This window comes from Narcine bancroftii, chromosome 2 (genome assembly GCF_036971445.1).
Source record: "Narcine bancroftii isolate sNarBan1 chromosome 2, sNarBan1.hap1, whole genome shotgun sequence".
Lineage (NCBI taxonomy): Eukaryota > Metazoa > Chordata > Chondrichthyes > Torpediniformes > Narcinidae > Narcine > Narcine bancroftii.
Window position 1 is genome coordinate 80,251,651 of NC_091470.1, and position 18,215 is coordinate 80,269,865.

At 41.9% G+C, this 18,215-nt stretch overlaps 1 protein-coding gene and 1 long non-coding RNA gene across 7 annotated transcripts in view; one reads left to right on the forward strand and one right to left on the reverse strand.

The window, feature by feature from the left end:
* Nucleotides 1-18,215, reverse strand: part of LOC138753800 (regulator of microtubule dynamics protein 3-like) — a 412,426-nt gene that overhangs the window by 321,175 nt on the left and 73,036 nt on the right. The window lies entirely within an intron of this gene.
* Nucleotides 6,136-15,806, forward strand: LOC138752392 (uncharacterized). The gene is made up of 2 exons (XR_011350591.1): nt 6,136-6,485; nt 15,603-15,806. It is a non-coding gene; the product is annotated as an uncharacterized lncRNA (long non-coding RNA).

Below are 18,215 nucleotides of genomic sequence, written 5' to 3' on the forward strand. Positions count from 1 at the left end.
TTTGTTTTTGTACAGGGTGATGATGATGGCATCACGAAGGTCCTGAGGCAGCTTTCCTTGGTCCCAGCAGAGCATGAAAAACTCATGCAGTTTGGTATGCAGAGCTTTGCCGCCAGCCTTCCAGACCTCTGGGGGGGATTCCATCCATACCTGCTGCTTTGCCACTTTTCAGTTGTTCAATTGCCTTATATATCTCTTCCCGGGAGCCTGCACAGCCCAACCATTGGCAGCCGAGCCCCGGGCCAGGAGCCATCAATGAGAACTGTGAACTCCATTGCAGAGCTGTCTCCAGTCTTAAAAAATTTTGTACTATAACTTTTCTTTCTGATCCTCAACCAAAGCTGCATCCCCTTTACTCGGCCATGGCAGGAGTAAATGCACGCAGGCTGATTCCAGGGCGCACCACTCCATAACTGTGGACAGCGGTCGTAGATCTCCAGATATGGTTCGACCTAAAAGGGGAGGCGGGCCTCTTCAGCCTGGTTAAGCAACCTGCATAGGAGAAGGTCACTCCGATATAAAACCTACGACCTAAGGACCTCGCTGCCACGTCCCAGCTTGCTTGGCCACGGCACACGAACCATGGGTGTAAAGGGTGGGGCCAGTACCGCGCACACTTCGCTCCACCTAAAAGCTCCTTTGCACAGGCCCGAGGACAGGTCCACGTCCTCCCCCCTCAAAAGATGCACACAAACTCAAGCTAGCATATTGGAACATCAGAACCATGCTAGACAAGGCTGACAGCCACCGACCTGAACGTTGGTCTGCCCTCATCGCACATGAACTCCTCAGACTCGACGTCGACATAGCCACTCTCAGCGAAGTCTGCCTTGCAGATGTAGGCAGCCTCCAAGAACACAGCGCGGGCTTCACACTCTACTGGTCTGGCAAGCCTCAGGCTGAATGACGCCTACCTGGTGTTGGCTTCATGGTCAAGAACTCCATTGCCTCTAAACTCAAAAACCTCCCGACAGGCCACTCTGACTGGATCATGTCCATGCGACTTCCCCTTCAAAACAAGCGACATATCACTCTCATCAGTGTCTATGCTCCAATCCTTCAGGCGGAACCAGCAGAAAAGGACAAGTTCTACACTGATCTGCGCAACCTCATCCAACGCACCCCTACAGCCGACAAGGTTGTCATCCTTGGCGACTTCAACGCTTGCGTCGGCAAAGCCTCAGAAACCTGGCCAGGAATCCTTGGCAAGCATGGTGTCGGCAAGTGCAATGACAACGGCGCCTCCTGTTGGAACTCTGCGCAGAACAGCGGCTTGTCATTACCAACACCCTTTTCCAGCAGAGAGACAGCCTGAAGACTACCTGGATGCATCCCCGATCCAAACACTGGCACCTCCTGGACTACGTTCTGGGGCAAGGAAGAGACAAATGAGATGTGGTCCACACCAGGGTCATGCCCAGCGTAGAATGCCACACTGACCACCGGCTTGTTCGTTGCAAGCTCAACCTTCACTTCAAGCCAAAGTTCAAGAACAGTGGTGCCCCCAGAAAGAGGTTCAATGTTGGAAACTTGCAGTCAGACGTAGTGAGAGGAAACTTCCAGGCAAACCTCCAAGTAAGGCTCAAGGATGCAAACTGCCTCACGGACACATCTCCTGAAACCCTCTGGGATCAGCTGAAAATGGCCATACTGCAATCCACTGAAGAGGTACTGGGCTTCTCTTCCAAGAAAAACAAGGACTGGTTTGACGAAAACAACCAGGAAATCCAGGAGCTGCTGGCAAAGAAGTGATCTGCCCACCAGGCTCACCTTGCAAAGCCTTCCTGGCCAGAGAGAAAACAAGCCTTCCGTCTCGCATGCAGCCACCTTCAGTGCAAACTCCGGGAGATCCAAAATGAGTAGTGGACGAGCCTCGCCAAACGAACCCAACTTAGCGCCAACATTGGCGACTTCAGGGTTTTTTATGAGACACTAAAGGCGGTGTACGGCCCCTCACCCCAAGTCCAAAGCCCTCTGCGCAGCTCAGATGGCGAAGTCCTCCTCAGCGACAAGATCTTCATCCTCAATCGATGGTCAGAACACTTCCAATCCCTTTTCAGTGCCAACCGCTCAGTCCAAGAATCCGCCCTGCTCCAGCTCCCTCAACAACCCTTGAGGCTAGAGCTGGATGAGGTATACCAATACCCCTGAGCTTAAAGCCTTCCAAAAAGTAGTGGACACAGCCCAGGATATCACAGGCAAAACCCAGAGAACCCTACCATCACAGAGCAGCAGCAATCGTCAAAGACCCACATCACTCAGCACACATTCTGCTCTCGTTGCTCCAATCAGAAAAGGGGTATAGGTGCCACCATATTCAGGAACAGCTGCTACCCCTCCACCATCAGACTCCTCAATGACAAACTCAGAGACTCATTTAAGGACTCTTACTTGTGCACTTTACTGATTTTCTGTTTGTTCTCTCTATATTGCCTAGTTTGCTTACATTCGTTATATGTTTACAGTTGTTTGTTTAGATGTTTATTCTATGTACATTTTTTTTTACACTACTAATTAAAGTGGTAATTCTGCTGCGGCTGCAGGAAAAAAAAGAATCTCAGGGTTGTATATGATGTCATGTATGATGTGACAATAAATCTCAATCTGAAGTTAAATCTGCATCCAATTTCATTATTTTTTCCTTTAATGTGTCATACACATTTGTACACAAGGGCCTTATTTTGACCATAAAATCTACCCAATCATTTTAAAGCACAATGCGCAAAATTGCTAGAGAATCTCAAGTCAGGTGACCAACATTTCAGGCCTGAGCCCTTCATCAAGACATGAGTAAAAATCAGACAGGTGTCTGAATAAGAAGGTGTGGGGGGATAAGATTAGGGAGAGAACAGGCTAACAGACAAATTCACAGATGCCTGGTTTGGCCTCATTATGTTGGATTCCTCTGTCCCTGGAACCTACCTGCTGACCTGAACTAAAAAGACATTGCCTTGTCTTTGTGGAGCTCCAGACTTCACAAAGAGCCCCAACTCCCCCAGGCCTCAAACAGGAGGACTTTCACCTTATAGGCACAACTGGCCTGGCTAGACCTCAAGGCACCTCCAGACCACCAATACAATGCCCCCTACGACTTTTGGAGTAACTGAGTCTACCACGGCAACCCCCCCCAAAACCACTGGAGATTTTGTTCAGGGCCTACAATTCAATGAACAACAGAAAACAGACCACTGGAGAGAACCTTAGAACATTACAGCACAGCAAAAAAACAGGCTATTCGACCCTTCCAGTCTGTGCCAACCAATAAAACAAGCTAACCCCACTGACCTCTCATTCCACAACCCTCCAGACCATTCCTATCCATATATGATGTGCTGTGGTAGCAGCAAACAGACACAAACATGAAAGACTGTACTACAGTCTTTATTCTGCCAAAAGTCTGTACACACCAGTTTCAGCTGTGGTGGCTCCCAAGTGACTGTCTCAGGAGGGGCCGACTCAGGCCTATATTCGGGTCAGCTGATTGACAGTTCTTAGGTGGTCTTCCTGCAGGTACAGAGATCGCCCCCTGCAGTAGGCTAGTGGTTGTATCACCACATTCACCCCCTTCTTGGTTGGAGGGTGGGGGTCAGTAATGATGCCGGGTGGTATTTACAGATTATTTACAGGTTAAGATGGTCCGGCGGCCATCGGAGTCTCTGTGATCATCGCAAGGATGGCTCCTGGTCAAAGGTTGGTGAGGGTGTAGTGGGTACCTGAGGGTTAGTCTGGTCTGGCATGGTTAGGGTAGGCACCGGAGCAGGTAGTGTAGCATATGTCTGTGGTGGTGTGGCTGAGTCGGCATGGATCGGCAGAAGAGGGAGTCTCTGGAGAGGTGGGGGGAGTAGTTAAGCCCCCGGGTACTGGGTGGGCCAAGGATGCCCATGGTGGGTAAATGGTGGTTGTGGTGTCCCTGCTGGTGCCAGATCCCTGGTTGAGACAGTGTCCTCACAGCCACTGGAGTACCTAATATAGGCGTAGTTGTGGTTTGCATGAAGGAGGAGCACTTGCTTGACCAGTGGGTTGGCCTTGTGGCCACGTAGGTATTTGGGCAGGAGCACCAGTCCCGAAGACATGAGCCATGATGGGGGAGAGGTTCCAGTCATCGATTTCCTAGGGAATGAAAACAGGCACTAATGAGGGGTCTGATTCGTAGCCGTGCCCAAGAGCAACCTAATGGCATGGAGCGCCTGGTGGAGGGCTTCTTGCCAGTAGTCCACGGACCAGCCTTTGGACCTAAGGGCCAGGAGAACTGCCTTCCAGATCACTTCATTTTCGCGCTCCACTTGCTCGTTGCCCCTCGGGTTATAACTAGTCGTGCGACTAGTCGTGATGCCTTGCTTCACTAGGTGCTGACGCAGCTCCTCACTCATGAGGCTGGACCCCTGGTCTCCGTGGATGAACACGAGGTAGCTGAACATGGTGAAGATATGTGTCAGAGCCCTGATAACGGTGGTCATGGAGGTGTCCGAGCAAGGGATAGCGAAGGGAAAACAGGAGTACTCGTCTATAACCGTGAGGAAGTAGACATTCTTGTTCATGGAAGGCAGGGGGCCTTTGAAGTCAGTAGTAGTCTTTCACGTTTGTGTCTGCTTGCTGCTACTATAGCGCGTCACAATTTATTCTGCTAAAGTTCTGTACACACCAGTTTCCAGAGTGAATGGCTCAGGAGGGGCCGGCTCAGACCTATATTCAGGTCGGCTGATTGACAGCCGGCTAGGTGGATTCAGTCCTTAGGTGGTCTTCCCTCCAGGTACAGAGATCTCCCCCTGCAGTAGGCTAGTGGTCGAATCAGCACTCCATGAATTTTAAAAGGATAAATTCAAGATTGAATATGCAATCACTACATCAGATGGCAGCTCATTACATATTCCTACCACTGAGTGAAAAACTTACCCCTCATGTTCCCCTTCTACCTCTCTCCTTTCAGCCTAAAGCTGTGACCTCAAGTATTTATCTCACCCAATCTAAGTGGTAACATCCTACTCACATCCACTCTATCTATACCCCTCAAACCTCTATCAAGTCTCCCCTCATTCTTCTTCATTTCAAGGAGTATAGTCATAACCTGTTTAATCTTTCCTGGCAACTCAACTCCTGAAGATCAGGCAACATCTTAGAAAATCTTCTCTGCACTCTTAATCTTATTGATACCTTTCCTCCTGCTGGACAATGAGAACTACACACAATATTCTAAGTGTGGCCTCACCAATGACTTAATAACTTCAACATAATATCCCAACTTCTATACTCAATACTTTGATTTATAAAGGCTAAGATGTCAAAAGTTTTCTTTACAACTCTTTCCACATGCAACACAGTTGATTCAAGAAATCAATTGGAAATAACCACAAGCAGAACCCCAGGTGATCTGCATGATCATACCTCCAAATCCAGAACTTCATAAGAGATAACCAACAATCCAGAAAACAAGGCAGCTGCACTGAGCTGTAGGAGAGGAGGAAATGTTATGGTTTTAAGACCTCTTTCATCCAGTATTCTCTTGGCAAATGTCCAGTCTATACACAAATTAAATGCTAAGCTTGTCTTTCAAAGCGAGTTGAGAGAATGTGTGCTCTGCTTCAGAGACATGAAGGTCACGCTCCACACCTAAATATACAGTTCTCTGACAACTTCTCAATCTACTGAATGGACTGTACAGCATCCTTCGAAAAAGCAGAGGCAGAGTTATCTGCTTTCTCATCATGTGATGTTCAGATATGGCTCTCTGCATGGCATGGAATTCCTAACAGCAAAGGACTGCCCATCCCACTTGCTGTGAAAATTCATGTCAGTTAACTGTAGTCCAAATACCACACAAGGTGACTGTAAAGCTAGTGCAAGATTAATTTTTGACCCCCATCAACAAAGTATCTGAAGCCTGCATCCATAACTACTGGGATTAGGTCACCCTCAAAAATGTCGGACCTAAATTCCACAAGCACATCTCCTGCCCCATCAGAGATCCCAACACTTGATAATTATTTCACTGTTGTTGCACTCGGCACACAGAGGGCAAAAGAATCACACAAAGTCAAAAGTGAGTTGAACCAACTGACTTTAATAGAATTCACACCCATTTAAATCCCTCAGAACCTGATGATGCTTGCAACTCCCAGGCCTTTTATGACATCAGCCGTTAGGCTGTGGGCTTGCTCTGCCCCCAGAGCTCTCATATTCAGATCTGCCATGGACTTGCCCACGACTGTGAGCCAATTCACCTGTTGAGTGTGCAAGCTGCCACAACAAATTTTTTAAATGCTTACTATTTATCACATACCCATGATTTGGCAAGTTAAATAATCAGGCTGTGTTAATGACACTCGCATACAATCAAAGTTAATGAGGGAGGGTCTGGTAATGAAAGTCATCCAATAATGGTCGAAGGACCAAGTGAAATCCTACATGACTGCTTAAGAGTCAGTAAAATGGTTTGAATTCCAGCATTCAGCAATCACCTTTGATGAATACACTGCTTCCATTGTTGAGTAAGTGTGGTACAACCACTGTATTTATTTATGTATTGTAAGAGCTTGCCCATCCCCTGAACCTGTCACTCCACCCCCTCCCCGCCCCCAGAAATCCTTATAAAGGCTGTTACACCCAAACTCCTCCCTCAGTACCTGCCTTGGAACTGGGCCAGCAACATTCGAGATGTGTTGATGTCTTAAGATGATTAAAGCTCATTAATTACCACTCTCTGTCTCATGTCACATTAAATTTAATAACCTTAAATTTTTGGGCCATGAACAGGGATAAATTGGACATAGACCCTAAAGATCTAGAGGCCTCAGTAAAATTCGATCAATGGTTGCACTGCCTCAATGCTTTCATGATTTACAACGATGTGCAAAGTGAGGAAGACAAACTAGATATACTCTTCACTCAGGTTGGCCAAGTCTTCCAGATGATAAGGGACTGCACTACTTACTCGGCAACGAAAACAAAATACAGAAACCAACTTGATGCCGCTCCTGACATAAGGATACAGTTATCTAATATTGTGCCCAACATTAAGAGAATCTGTGAGGACAAACAACTCCATTCATCTCATTAAATGTAAATTAGAGGCAACAACATGGAAAATGGGGAGCTTATTTGCTTTCTTACTACAAAGTGTAATTGATAATTGGAGTTCCACAAATTCCAAGTGCTAAAAAGTTTGGGAAGCCCTGATCCATTAAGTCTGCTCTCTTTCAAAGGCCAGGTTAAAGGCATTCAAGTAAGGAGATCCAGTCCTCTGCAAGAAATTCAAATACAATCTCTGCAAGGCCATCAGGTAAGCTAATAGACAGTACAGCATCAAGCTAAAGTCGCAAGAAACATCACAGATAACTGGTGACTATGGCAGAGCCAGCATACTACCACAGAGTACAAACCAAAGTGGAGTAGCAGAGCATGCAGTATCACAACATTTCTAGATGAGTTAAATATGCTCAATGTTTGCTTTGAACAGAGAGCCAGCAGGGAGGGTCCATCACCATGAACTATTACTCATTCTGTTGCACTAATGATCATGATTGCTGAAGTTATGCGAACTCACAGAAAGAGACTGGCCCAAAGGAGTATCAGGATGTTTCTTGAATGCAGACCAACTGTATTCACTTACATCTTTTATCTCTCCTTGCAATAGGCTACAGTTTCCACTTGCTTTAAGAAAGCAACCATTATACCAGCACTGAAGAAAAACACAATTACAAGACTAAATGACTACCAGCCAAGGGCTCTGGCATCCACCATCATGAAAGGCTTTAAGAGGCTGGTCATGGCTCACAACAACTCAAGCCTACCTGCTAACCTTGGTCTACTTCAATTTGCCTACCGACCAAACAGATCCACAGCAGATACCATTTCCCTGGCTCTACATTCAGCTCTGGAACACCTGGTCATCGAGGATACCCATATTCAACAGCATTCATAGACTACAGCTCTGCTTTAAATACCATTTTCTGAGGAAGTTCATTCCAAAACTTTGGAATCTAGGCCTTAGCATCCTCCTCTGCAACTCCTCTTCCTGTCTAACAGACTACAATCAATAAAGATGGACAGTATCTCCTCCACTATTATGCTCAACATCAGCAATTCAAGGAGCAATTGAGTCCCCCATGGCCACCCCCCACAACCACTGAACTATAGGCCACCAACAAAGCCACCAGTGAACAGCAGAAAATAGACCGACTGAAAAGAACTACTGAGTCCCATTGTTGATTCAAGGAACCAAATCCAAATAGCCACAAGTAAATGAAACCCAAGGGATCTGCATGGTCATAACTCTGGATCCCCATAAGAGGCTCTATATTTCCTCTGGATATCTATCTCTTCAGCCAAATATCTTTCTAACATTGAAAATAACAGTAATAGGCCTGATATCAAATATCGATATTACAGGATACATGAAAAATATACTATAGTGGCACAATGCCAAGTTAATAACCGCTCTCTCAATATTAATAAGGTGATGGGGATTATTATCAACTTCAGGAGAGGGGAAAATACTACATCTGTCTACATCAATTGGGAAGTGAAAAGTGGAAAGGCTAAAACCTTGTTTTTGATTCTTAGTTCATTTTGTGACTGTCTCTTTAAGAGAACTATTGTTTGTAGTGCTACCATAGTGACCATGATGTAATATGTTGTAATATCCACACGGGCTAACAGCTTGCCTCTCATTCTACAAGATGTGAAGGAAGTGCGGGCACGAGAAATTTTTCTTTGAATTTTTGTATCTCTTTAAATACCATTTTTGATATCTAAGATTTTGTATCTTTATTTACATTTTATATCTCTACACATCTTTTGTTTCTCTAATATTTTGTATTTCTACATATTTGTGTATCTCTTTAAATATTTTTTTGTACCTCTATAATACAGTAAATGCTTTATTATTCACCGTTCTGAAAGTCTTAATGCAAAATGTTTATCCGTTCTATCAACAAATTAAAAATACAAAGTAACAGCCATAGAGCTTGATGTGTTGGATTAAAGAGATCGAAATTTGGGATATCACAGTTCATGCTTTGGAAGATGATACTTTGAAATTAGGATATATTAGAATAAGGAAAGTGTAGTTTATATTTTGATTCAAATAAAAATTTAATTGTGAACTTTATTTGGAAGAAAGGCTTGTAAAATTTGTCTAAAAGAATTAACAACTTGATTTAAAGCCAAGGGACATTCATGCTGTAATAATAGAATATCCCAGAAGTGTGAGAATCTGACTGTGAATTGTGCAGTTGGAAATTGAGCCAAAGGACGGGCCAGACACCTGCGTCTTTGAAAAAGATAAGCACAGCTCTGGTAGCAGAATTGCCAGGAAGCCCAGAAGATGTTCTTATAAACAAACACCCAGATAAGAAAGTTTATGTTAGGAACCACAGAAATAATTCAGCTGGCAGCAGCTCTCTTAAAAGGGATCAAGATACAAAATTAATTTACAGTTCCAGTAGAAGCCTGGGCAGAAGCCAGGTTGCAGTGTGAAGAACCCAAGGTGGATAAGAATAAGACTCATTGGGCTAAAGACCTCAAGCAAACAGCTCCTCTCAAATAACCATTTCATCATGAATTGATCCAGCAAGGCTGACTGACAACACTTGGCAGGAGGTTGGAGCCAATAGCTAAAGAAGTGGGTTCAACTAACAAGCAAGAAGACACTGTCAAGGTACTGCAGGCCTCATGGCTTAAAAGTTAGTTGAAATGGAACAAATGCATGTATGTTGCAAAGTTCTATTGGTGCTATACTAAGCGAAATGCAGATGATAGAGATTGAATCAGCGGTATCTGAAAGTCCAGATGTGAATCCTGATTATAGCATTTCCAAGGTTACAAGTGCAGGAAGATCTTCAAAGGCATCTAAAGCAAGTACAGCCTCGAATGCTTCAAGCACATCAGCTATGGATGCTAAGGCACAAGCAGACTTGGCTACTGTCTATGCACAACAACAGTGGTTGGGAAAAAGTTGTGCTTTAGAGGATAGGGAGGTTCAAATCAAGAATCAGCAACTGAAGTTACAAATGGATAGTGAACAGAAGACTAGAGCTTGAGGAACAACCTGTTAGAAATATGGCCAAAGTGAAAGCATTAGCTCAGGCTTCTGCAAGATTTGTCACTCAAAGTGACATACCCAAAGGGCTAGCACCTATTATGTCGGTAGGTCCATGGGTTATACAGCCACAAGAAGAAGTGTTGCTGCTAGTGCTCAAATAACAATGACCAAGCCAATGGAAAGAGGTAGTGACATTCAACCTCTCCAAAGAGCACAATATACAGATCTTCTTGTTTCACCTCAATACCCATATTCTTTGAATCCTGTCTTATTAATTCAGCTAACGGTTCTATTGCTAAAGCAAATAAAGCTGGTGACAATGGGCAACCTCGTCTACTTGATCTTGTTAATTCAAAAGATGTTGAAATCTGTCCATTTGTCACTACATTTGCAATAGGTTTTTTATACAACATTTTAACTCAATCTATAAACATTGAACCCAATCTACATTTCTCTAAAATTTTAAAGAGAAAATCCTATTCAAATCTATCAAATGCTTTTTCAGCATTCAAAGTCACTGCCACACTCAGATCTCCCCTTTTTTGAACCAAACGTATCAAACTAAGAAGCTTGATACATAATCTGCAGATTTCCGACCCTTTAACAAATCCAGTTTGATCCATATGTTTCAATTCGGGTTAATACTTTGCCAATCTATTTGTTAATATTTTATAATCAACATTTAATAATGAAATTGGTCTATAAGATACTGGTTTCATTAGATCTCTCTTTTTTCAGAATTACTGTAATAATTGCAATTAAAAAGTATTCTGGCAGAGAATATACCTTCATAGTATAATTTAACACCTCAATAAATGGAGCTATTAAAAGATCTTTAAATTTCTTCTCCCAGCGATTCATTATTTTGCAATGAACTCATTACCTCACTAATCTTTTTTGCTGTAAATACCACATTCAAATCTTTCTACTCTCCATCAAACTAGATAATTTGAGATTAAAAACTTGTCTATCTTATTTTCATCAAGTACCAATTCTGAATTATAAAATTCCTTAAATACTTCATTTATTTCTTATGGTTTATATCTAATAGTCACCAATGATTTTTTAACTGCATTAATCACTCTAGCTCTCTGTTCTGCTTTCAATTCTCATGCTAAAATTTTTTAAAAATTTGTTATTTCTTGCACTATGAATCTTATCAATAACAACATTCACAAATGATCATCACTAATATACATTTCATCTCCCCCCCTCATTCATCCTTCTCCCCCTCTCCCCCCTTAATGCTAAAACTTTGAGTTTTATCCTAATTCATAATATCTGTTTAGTTCTTTGAATTAATTTTTCTGTTCTATACATCTGAATAGTAATATATTGAAGTTTTTTTAATTGCTTTTTCTTTTCTTCAGAAAAATTACAGTAAATCTTTTTCTAATTTACCTGTTCTAATTGATTTGTCCCTTTTAGATATTTCTTTTTAATTTTAGCCAATTATTTGACATCCTATATAAGCTTTTAATGCATCCCATATAATACATTATCTATTGAATTAAAACTCACATCTAAAAATAATTGAATTTATATTCTTTAAAAAAAATCACAAATCTACTTTTTTTTATAATGAAGTATTAAACCTCCATCAATATGATATTTTTTTTCCTTCAAGGTTGAACATGTCAATAAAGGTGACGAATGATCACAAAGTATTCTTGTTTTATGCTCAACTTTACTAATCCTTCCTTGTAACTATGGTGATAATAAAATAATATCTATTCTCAAATAATTCCAAGCATGGTCTAAACAACATTTGGCACAGCTGCAACCTGACATCCCAACACTTATACTCAATGCCTAGGCCTACACAGACAAGCAAATCAAATGCCTTTTTCACTACCCTATCCCACCAATTTCAAGATTCAATTTATTGTCATGTAATAAAGACAGTGTAATATTACACAGCATTTGATTTTTATCTGCCGCATGGCTGACAGAATCGTCATTGGCAGAAATTGCCTGAGGCACCTTTTACAGTCAAAGAGAAGAAAAACAGAGTTTCCTCAGAATCACCAAGTGGCCATGAATTTACCTTCAGTGAATCAGCAGCCCAACCTCGAGATCTGAACCTCTGACACAATCAGGAACCCTTTGCACCATCAGTACCCTCTCACATCCTAGCTCCAATGCCAAGTAATCCTTCAGCCAGATCTTGAGACAGTCTCTAGCAGTCCGCAGCTTGGTGTGAATCCCACCAACACCCCACATGGGCTGCATGGGTTCCTCACCTCAAGTCATCAATAGCCCACTGCAGAACCTTTCACTGGTCTGCCACCATGGCTACCGATTCATGGATTGTCTCCTCTGCTTCTTCTCAAACAGGGATTGTTCTCCCTATTTTCTGGTGTCCTTTGCTAGTATTCTGCTTCCCTAGTGTCTACAACCCTGGCTATTGTCAATCATGGGCATCACAAATTTAGACATAAACCCCACAATCATAGAATTTTTAAATAAAACCACCATTGGCTCCATTTACAGGCCCTTTAAAGCCTGTACGGAGCTGATGGCAGTTGGACTGGGTACTGAGGGTAATGATCAGCCATGATCTAAAATGGTGGTGCTGGCCCGACGGGCCAAATGGCCTACTCCAACTCCTATTGTCTATTGGACCCACGGAGGCACTGTGACTCCATTCCCTGTTCTCCATGGGTCTACACCAGTGGCAACACTGCCATTACAGCAGCTCTGGCAGCACCTCCATCTTGTGATTTCAGGAAGCAATGGACTTGTATCAAAGTCTATTTGTACATCAAGATCCCAAGATCCCTGATATTTAATCTACATGTGCTAAAAGAATTGAACTTCTCAAAGTGTATTATCTCACATTAGCTTGATTAAATTTAACCTGCCTCTGCTCTGCTCAACTTTGCAGCCTACTGTATCCTTAGATAATGTTCTTTACCATCTACAACTCCACCAATTTTCATATTGCCTGAAAACCTGTAAATCATACCATCTACATTCTCAACCAAGTCACTTACATCGGGTGAAACTCAGTGGTCTGCATTTGATGGTCTGGCAAGATTTTTAAATATGTATACTAATTAATATTTAACTAAGAACTGTACTAATCAGTGGGTAATTAATTTACTAATACAATTTTTGTAAACTCAGCAGTCTCAGATGACAGTATTTATAACCTTGGATAGTTGAAAATTCTCAGGACACTTGTATGATCTGAGGGATGTTGCTATTTAAAAAGAACAGTTCTCAGAGCAAGATGATTTGAGGTCCAAGGATATCAGATTAGAGAGTTTCAACCAATGTTATAAGCAACCAATGATAAATATCCCAGTTCTAACAGTCAGAAAATCATCCATCCACTACTATCCTTTGTCTCACATCATTATGTCACTTTTGAATCCAATTTGTCAACATGCATCAGATCCCTGGTGCCTCACATTATTGTACAAGCAAAATTACTTCCTAATTTACATATTTCACAAACTACAAGTACGGAAAGCAAATGACAACTCTTTCCCGTTCCACAACCAATTCCAAACTACAGATCATTTAAATTCACTCTGTCCATCAACAAAAACTGCTTTGTACATCTTTGTTATCAGGAATGATATAGCTTCTTGGCTTACAATAAACATCACCTCTTCAGATGAACTCAGTTGTATCTCTAAATAGAAGACAGGGAGAATTTTCTTTTCTATTGATTAATCATTTTTTTAAAAAATAAAGGTTAATTAAATACCAAATATTAAACTAAATTTCACTGATCTATCATTCTGAAATGTTTTTCAGTAGGAAATGACAGATATTTAAAATAGACGCTAATTCTCATCCTGTTTTTCAAAGTTAGGAAGGATATTTTCAATTCTTGGTTTTGAAAAATCATGTTTTGAATGCAGATTTCCTGCTTTTGTAACTTCTCAATAAGCAATTATCCAAAGTTAATTAAAAAATTATTAGAAATATGTGGGCTACATCAACAGCTTCCTATGGATAAAGGTAGGAAAATTCAACGATTCCCCCTTGTTCACAATTTCCCAAACATAACATTGGAACATATATATCTATCGCAAAAGTGATGAGACTATCAGATAATACAGCTACTATGGCATTCAGTTACTGATACTAAACAAAGAATGAAAAAGGACCAATGGTGCATTTTTATTTTGCTCTGTTGATTCCTCAGGCACCATTTCGTTCATGTCATCTACTTTTATGATTAAAAAAAAACCTGTTTTGCTGAGAAGCAGCATTAAGCTATTTCTATAGATATTTATATATACATATATAATGGATGTAAGAATTCTTCCTTAATCAACTGTAAAGTGTACAGTATTGGGAATGTTTTGCATTAATATATCAATGCAGAGCCAAAGACATCCAAAGTGAACAGCAGCACTGATGTTAAGCAAGGCTAAAATTATAGAAAACTAATTGAACAGAACATCCAAATTTCAAGTAAAAACACAATGCTGGAGAAACTCATCATGTCAAACAGTGTCGGGCGTTTCGGGCTTGAGCCCTTTATCAAGTTATCAAAGATTATGGTGAGAAAGCCAGGCATTTGGGCTGAGTGGAAAATTGGATCAACTCATGATTAAATGGTGGGGCAGACTATGGGGCTGAATAGCCTATTTCTGCTCCCACATCTTATGGTCATACATATTATGTGACAATGAAAGGAACTTTGACAACATATAATTTAATTCCTTCTACATTAACTAAGAGAGCTGATGTCTTTGCAGCTAACTAAAACCTCTTAATCAGAGATCAATCCCACTCAAGATGTGTACAAAGAATGGAGCTATGCAAACTAATTTGCCATTAAATAATTCTCAAATGAAAACTCTTACTTGAGTCAAATTGGGAAAATAATAAGTAAAATCATCACCTCAAAACTTGCAAATTTAAAATAAGGTAACAAGGACTGGGGAGATGAGTGTGGGCAGGCATGGAGAAAATGTTTCCTTTTTTATTTCTTTATGACATTAGAGCCCTTGAAGTCAATGCTGGCTGTCAGAGCAATCCTATCTTCCAACTAATTATCCTGCAATCAATTCTATCATATCCCCATCAATCCTCCCCAGCTTTTACCACTCATTTACACACCAAAAGTAATATAATGGACAATTAACTTATCAGCCTGCATAGGATTCAACAGGAGCATGGAGAAGATATCCATGCAGTCACATAGTGCATGTGTAAATTCATACTGACAGCACTGGAGATCGGGGTTGAACCTGGCTGCAGGAGCTGCAAGGCACCAACTTTAGTTGCTGCACTGTGATATCATCCTTGAAGGAGATCTTGAACTGGAGAGTCACCATTTTAATAAAAACAATAAGCATTTTAAAGTAGAGAGGAATGTGAAACATTTGGAAACTCATCTAAGGAACATTTTACTTTTGTGTCTTTGGGGATTGAGAGACTTTGGAACCATCTTTCTCAAAGGGCAGGATTAGTAGAGGCCTCTAATATTAAGACAAAGATCAATTCAAAACAAGGGGAGTAAAAGGTTATTGGGATAATAGAAATATATTGAGTTTACAAGGAGCTAACTTTAACAGAGTTTGTATGTTCTTCACAGAAATGCCTGGAATTGCACAGCTTTCCTACAACACTGCAAGAAGCCAGCATTACCACAACCACTAGTGAGGAATTGTGAAAGGTGAAATTGACAATGGGGCCAGCATGGAAACTAAAGAGGGGCAGAGGACTACCAGATCCTCAGCCCCAAATGCCTCTGTACCCAAATCAATTGTTCAAGATTAAAACAAAAAAAAAACTGTGATTTGTGATGAATGAAAGACTGGGTCTACAAAGCACTAAACATAAATAATTTACAGCCTAGAATCTTGCTAACAAAAAAAACGCTTTGATGGATGAACTCAAGATGATCATTCCTACCTTATTCAAGATCTTCCCTTTGTAATTTCCCATCTCTAACAATCATTGCCACCATCACCTCCTCAATGCACTCTCAAATATCCCCCATCCAAATTCTTCTTCTTTGGCTTGGCTTCGCGGATGAAGATTTATGGAGGGGTAATGTCCACGTTAGCTGCAGGCTCGTTTGTGGCTGACAAGTCTGATGCGGGACAGGCAGACACGGTTGCAGCGGTTACAAGGGAAAATTGGTTGGTTGGGGTTGGGTGTTGGGCTTTTCCTCCTTTGTCTTTTGTCAGTGACGTAGGCTTCTTCAAAGGAGGTTGCTGCCCGCTGTGAACTGTGAGGCGCCAAGATGCACGGTTTGAGGCGATATCAGCCCACTGGCGGTGGTCAATGTGGCAGGCACCAAGAGATTTCTTTAGGCAGTCCTTGTACCTCTTCTTTGGTGCACCTCTGTCACGGTAGCCAGTGGAGAGCTCGCCATATAACACAATCTTGGGAAGGCGATGGTCCTCCATTCTGGAGACGTGACCTACCCAGCGCAGTTGGATCTTCAGCAGCATGGATTCGATGCTCTCGGCCTCTGCCATCTCGAGTACTTCGATGTTGGAGATGAAGTCGCTCCAATGAATGTTGAGGATGGAGCGGAGACAACGCTGGTGGAAGCGTTCTAGGAGCCGTAGGTGATGCCGGTAGAGGACCCATGATTCGGAACCGAACAGGAGTGTGGGTATGACAACGGCTCTGTATACGCTAATCTTTGTGAGGTTTTTCAGTTGGTTGTTTTCCCAGACTCTTTTGTGTAGTCTTCCAAAGGCGCTATTTGCCTTGGCGAGTCTGTTGTCTATCTCGTTGTCGATCCTTGCATCCGATGAAATGGTGCAGCCGAGATAGGTAAACTGGTTGACCGTTTTGAGTTTTGTGTGCCCGATGGAGATGCGGGGGGGCTGGTAGCCATGGTGGGGAGCTGGCTGATGGAGGACCTCAGTTTTCTTCAGGCTGACTTCCAGGCCAAACATTTTGGCAGTTTCCGCAAAGCAGGACGTCAAGCGCTGAATCTACTCAATGTATATTCACCTAACGTAGAAGATCAAAAGTTTATGCAAGATATCTTTTTGAAGGTAGCAGATACGCAAGGGAACATATTAATAGGTGGGGATTTTAACCTGAATTTGGATTCAAATATGGACAAAACTGGGAAAAAAATTAACAGAAAGAACAAAGTAACCAAATTTATAATTAAATCGATGGAAGAAATGCAACTTTTGGATATATGGAGGAAACAACATCCAAAGGAAAAGGAATATTCATATTACTTGGCTGGACATAAAACATACTCAAGAATAGACCTATTTTTGTTATCAGCTCGTATGCAAGATAGAGTAAGAAAAACAGAATATAAAACTAGAATACTATCGTTAGGGATGAAAGCGCTCCAATGGATGTTGAGGATGGAGCGGAGACAACGCTGGTGGAAGCGTCCTAGGAGCCGTAGGTGATGCCGGTAGAGGACCCATGATTCGGAGCCAAACAGGAGTGTGGGTATGACAACGGCTCTGTATACGCTTATCTTTGTGAGGTTTTTCAGTTGGTTGTTTTTCCAGACTCTTTTGTGTAGTCTTCCGAAGGCACTATTTGCCTTGGTGAGTCTGTTGTCTATCTCGTTGTCGATCCTTGCATCCGATGAAATGGTGCAGCCGAGATAGGTAAACTGGTTGACCATTTTGAGTTTTGTGTGCCCGATGGAGATGTGGGAGGGGCTGATAGTCATGGTGGGGAGCTGGCTGATGGAGGACCTCAGTTTTCTTCAGGCTGATTTCCATGCCAAACATTTTGGCAGTTTCCGCAAAACAGGACGTCAAGCGCTGAAGAGCTGGCTCTGAATGGGCAATTAAATAAATTCTACAGAGTTCAAAATTAACATCTAGATCTGATGAAAAATCATTGACCTGAATAATGTCTTCTAATCCTAGTTAGAGACATTCCAAAAGTCTGAATACTGTATTGTGAAGTCAGACTTCACTTAACCATGTGATTCCTGGTCCATTTCCTTCAAAATAAGTTAATTTCTCTACCTCAATGTCCACATGTGGTAAATAATCAACAGCTTAGTAACTTAATTCAAGGGGCTTTCATTTCCATCTACCAAGAAGAATCCTGCTCCCTGGTGGTTGAAATAATTTTTCACTATTTAACAACTGCATCAACTCCATGTTTCACTCACCCTTTCCTTATTACCCCATTCTCAGTGGTTCTCTTCATCCTCTGCAGATGTTCCAATACTAACCTCATAGCTTTCTATTCTCTCAAT